Source organism: Chenopodium album, chromosome 9, assembly GCF_948465745.1.
Source record: "Chenopodium album chromosome 9, dcCheAlbu1.1, whole genome shotgun sequence".
NCBI classification, from domain to species: Eukaryota; Viridiplantae; Streptophyta; class Magnoliopsida; order Caryophyllales; family Amaranthaceae; genus Chenopodium; species Chenopodium album.
Genome location: NC_137842.1, coordinates 37,694,539 through 37,699,334, shown reverse-complemented (window position 1 = coordinate 37,699,334; position 4,796 = coordinate 37,694,539). Strand labels below are relative to the sequence as shown.

Here is a 4,796-nt window from a genome sequence, read left to right as displayed (position 1 = left end):
CGCGCCACCCTTGCAGTGTGGGCGCGCCTTCCTTGGTATTTGCTTGCTCGGTTTTTGTTTTCGCGCCCTCTACAAATATCATTGTAACCCGATTTTTGGAAAACGTTGAGAAGAAGTATTATTCTAGTTTTTTATCATATTCTTTGCTTAGTTGAGAGCTTCTCTCTCTAGTTTTAGGGTTAGTTTAGGAGTAGATTTTAGAGAGAGAAAGTGAGGAATTTTAATGGTGATTGAGAGATTGAAGATTCAATGGTGACAATTGTGTTGGAGATCTTCTCTATTATCAATGAGCATTCTAAACTCTATCTCATTTTATTGCTTTGTTTGATTTCATATTTGTTTGGTTTGATTTTGATGTTTGATAGTTATTAGTGTAATTGTTCTTCATAGATTGTTGATTCTTGATTTCTTTAGTTGTTTGTTGATTAGATGTAGACCTGGTTATTGGGCGGGTCGGGTCAGGGTCGGTGCGGGTCGGTTGCGGGTCAGGGTCAAAGAGGGTCACATTTTATAGGGTCAATATAGGGTCGGGCCAATGCGGGTCGTGGGTCGATAATGGGCGGGCATACAAAATATCAATTAAAATAAATATTGGACAAAGCCATTATTAAATACATATGAATACAAATTAGTCTATATAATTATTTTTACATTATGTATTTTCTTTATCAACTAAATTGGAAAAACATGTTGGCCCTATATTGACCCTACCCAATAAGGGCCCTGTCCATTAATAGCCCTGTCAATTAAAAGCCCTATAAGCTTGGCCCTAACCCTATTATCATTGGGCTACCCTGTCCAATAACCACCTCTAATTAGATGATGATGTTAGTGTAGTTGTTTGCTAGGAATTGGGTAAAACTTCTATGATTGATTGATTGTGCTTAATTTGGGAATTATGTTGATTAATTGTTGAGATTAAATCGATTAATGGAACCTTTCATGTGTGTAATTCGATTAGGCCTTGAGAATCATGCTAGATTGCATTGTGAGTCTACATTGATACGGACCATTGATTTGTAGCTTGCAATTGTCGATTGAGCTTGATTAGTGATGCTCCTAGTTAGAGTCTCTCGTAGTTAGCGCTAGTTTGACCTCAAGGAGATAGCTTGTTGACTCTTTTGATTGATCTTGCCATTAGTCTTCACAACCATTGATTTTCATATTGTTTCCGAGTTGTTACAATTATCATGATTACTTGTTGATCCCGTTCCTAGTGCTTTATTTGTTTAGTTTCTTTGTTTGTTAGTTGTTAGTGTTCTCTCTTTATCTTTGTCTTCGACCTATCTTAGGCGCATAATTGAGAGCGCTTTAACATTACCGTTCCTTTGGGTTCGACCCTTGACTTGCCTCTATACTAGTATTTAGGTTAGTTAAGTGTTTATAAATTTAGTTTGACCGGGAGAGGATTAGTTTCAACGACCTAGTTCCACCCCTCGTCACCTAGTTAGTTACTTTACAACAAGTTAGCTAAAATCAAACATTAGTAAGAATATCAGACAGAATAAATTACATACATCTCTCAAACATGGTGCTAAGACCACAGGCAGAGTGAAACGCCTCATCTTTAAAAAAATCCGGGTGAGGGTACCCAATTTTTGGGAACAATTATGTGAGTCCCATTATCCAAAGGTTCGATGGTGGTCTCAAAAAACTCCAGTTCTATTATTTTCTCCCAAGCCCTAGAAGGAATACGAGGAAGGGCGCACTTTATACCTAGCAAAGCCGGGTCCTTATTGTACCGGCAAAGGAACCGATTGTGGCCTAAGGAGAGCTAGGAGATCAAGTAGAATTTCTCCTTCCAGTCGGTCCACTTTGAAGGCTTGTCCAACGTCATCATATACTGCGGATGCGTCATCAAAGTGTACCATGCCCCAAGTCTGCCTAGAGCCCAGCTAAAGTAATGCAATATGAGCAAAGGCCTCAAAGCTAGGCTCAAGGTTTTGGAACTCACAGGCGGCAATATAATTTAGGATATTAATCCATGAATTTGGGGTGAGTTTCCAGACGCCTAACTCGTACCCCTATGAAGAAGAAAGAGGAGGTCGGCTTTAATAACAACCTCATAGCAGCCAAAATAATTATCGTCATTCTCAATCTCGTCCTCTCAGGCAACCGTCGCCTCAACAGGCGGCACCTCTATGTGTCAGTCGTCTTTATATGCCTATTTTATATAGTATTTTACCCCCGTCCCTTGGTCATAATTAGTAGTGTCTTTGGCTCTTTAGAGCCACTTTTATTACTAAATGGTGTTTTATAGTGTTTTCGTAGATTTAATTGACTTTTGCAAGGATTTGCACTTTTGGAGCATTTTTCCGAGATATTATGGAGCAACTACGGAAATTAGAGGAGCACGACCATCTTTGAAGCCTAAGGCCGGTTAGAGTCATCAAGCCGATGATTAAGGGCTCGGTAATCGGGATACCGAGGTATTTGGACCGAATAATCAAGACCCTAAGTGGATATCCGGATTGGGCCGAAGAAATAAGCCCAATCGAAGTTCCAAGCCTCGAGGTGAATCAAGAGCCCGATCGGGCAAGCTTAGCTCGATCAGGCGTGGCGCGAGAGTGTGCTGGTGCGTGGCCAAAGGCGCGCGTGATCGGGTGAGCTGCTAGCTCGATCAGGCGCGGCTGTTTAGAAGAGTACACGGAGAAAAAGGCGCGCCCGATCGGGCAGCCTTTAGCCCGATCGGGCGCGTGTTATTTTAAGGAATTAATTTTCGGCGATTAAGTTTGTTTTAGTTTAGGATTCTTGCTTAGTATAAATACTTTTCTGTAAAGCGACTTTAGGACCTTCTTTTACTCTTTCTTAATTATTTCTTAGATTTTCTCTCTCTACTTAGCTTTTAGATTAGTTTCTCTCTCATATACTTTGTTCTTAACTTTATTCTTAATTCAGATTTCTTTGGTAACAATTTCTATTCTCTTAATCTTAGTTATTTATTTTATTCCTTTGATCATGTCTTGTTTTATTGCTTTAATTAGTTTACTTTTAATTATGTGTGAGTAGTTCTATTTCTAGGGTTTATAGTATCCGTAATTAATATGAAGGGGTAATTTATTGTTGTTAATTGTCAATGCTAAGATTAATTTCCTATTAATTGATTTAATGCTCTGTGACTAGATTTGCGCAGATCTTTTATGCATGAGTTTAACAATATTGATTCGAGATTCGACAGATGAGAATTGATGTTTAGGTCTAGTTTCAATAAACAGGTTAATTTATAAATGGTTAAGTCGAGATTCGAGAGATGAGATTTAATACCGGTAAATTAATTGTGTGATTGTAATACGTAGCGAAAGCCCTTTATGATATGATTAATGTATGCATTGATGATTGATTATTTAGTTTTACCCTAGAATATTATTTATTGGTGAACCTATGCCCTAGACCTTTTATTCATTTTTTTCTCCTTATTCTTAATCTTCATAGTTTAGTTTTATATCCAAATTTACATATTGGTTACTTTATAATTTAGATTACTTTAATTAATTAGGAATAGAAAGACTCGTTTCTCTGTGGATTCGACCCTACTTCCCTATCTACATTAGTTAGAGTTTAGGAATTACTTTTGATTAAGGGGATACGACTTTACCCTGTAAAATTTGGCGTCGTTGCCGGGGAAACGGTATTATTTTTATTTCTGATTATTTCTGTAGTCCAGGTTATTTCTCTTTGTCTCAGAGAACGTTAGTTCTTTGAGGCAAGTCTCATATTTGCTTTTAGTTTTCTTTGTTTATGCCCAGGTGTTCCAGATTAGGTTACATCCCATTCAATCCCGAGATCGAACAATCCTTCCATAGACAGAAGAACCTTTACAAGCAAATTCTGGCGGATTCTGGTGATAATAATAATCACCGAGATCCTCCAACTGGTTCTAGCAATTTAGAGGTATAATCAGATCCAGAATCAGAGATGACGACTCCAAAGAAGCTTAGTGATTACTCACAACCGAAGCTTACCGACTTTCCACACCTTACTCCCACTCCGGCTTTCAATGGGGTACAGTTTGAGATTAAACCCCAATTTATAACGATGATAGAAAGGAAGCAATTTAGTGGAGCTAAGGGTGAAAACCCAAATCTCCATATTGTAGACTATTGTCAGTACTGTAATACCATTAGGCAAGTTGGGGTCACACAAGACCAAATCAGGGAGATTCTCTTTCCTTTTTCTTTAACTGGAAAAGCCAAATTATGGTTTAATGGTTTAAATAGAACTGCACTTAGTATAACTAACTGGGAAACTCTTGTTTTGAATTTTTATAACAAATATTATCCTGCAAAGAGGTTAGCCGTACTACAAAGTACAATTCAGAACTTTGCCCAAGAAGCCGATGAAACTTTATATGAGGCTTGGGAGAAGTTCAAGGACCTACAAAGAGAATGCCCCCACCATAATTTGGCACAATGGCAGTTAATCCAAGCCTTTTACAATGACATTGGAAATTCATCTAGAATAATCTTAGATTCTGCAGCTAGTGGGAGGTTTATGAATCTTAATGTTAATGATGCAAGTCAGGTAATTGAAGATATGGTGATACATAATTCCCAATATGGGAATCCCAGGGGCTTTCCTAACAAAGGGAAGCATAGTGTCGACTCTGTATCCTTTTTGCAAGCTCAATTAACCTCTATCTGCCAAAAATTAGATTACCTTAGCACTGCTAATGTAGCTAATGTTTCTGCAATTAATAATAATGCTAATGAGGCTTTCTATGAAAATTGTGGAATTTTAGGTCATTGGGAACAAGATTGCAGGAGTTCCGTAGAGCAAGTTAATGCCTTTCAAGCTTA

At 38.0% G+C, this 4,796-nt stretch overlaps 1 non-coding gene across 1 annotated transcript; it reads right to left on the bottom strand.

Moving 5' to 3' along the window:
- Positions 1 to 4,296: 4,296 nt before the first annotated feature.
- On the bottom strand, positions 4,297 to 4,403 carry LOC145561140 (small nucleolar RNA R71). Its single transcript, XR_014093717.1, has one exon. It is a non-coding gene; the product is annotated as a small nucleolar RNA R71 (small nucleolar RNA).
- Between the last annotated feature and the right edge of the window lie 393 nt (positions 4,404 to 4,796).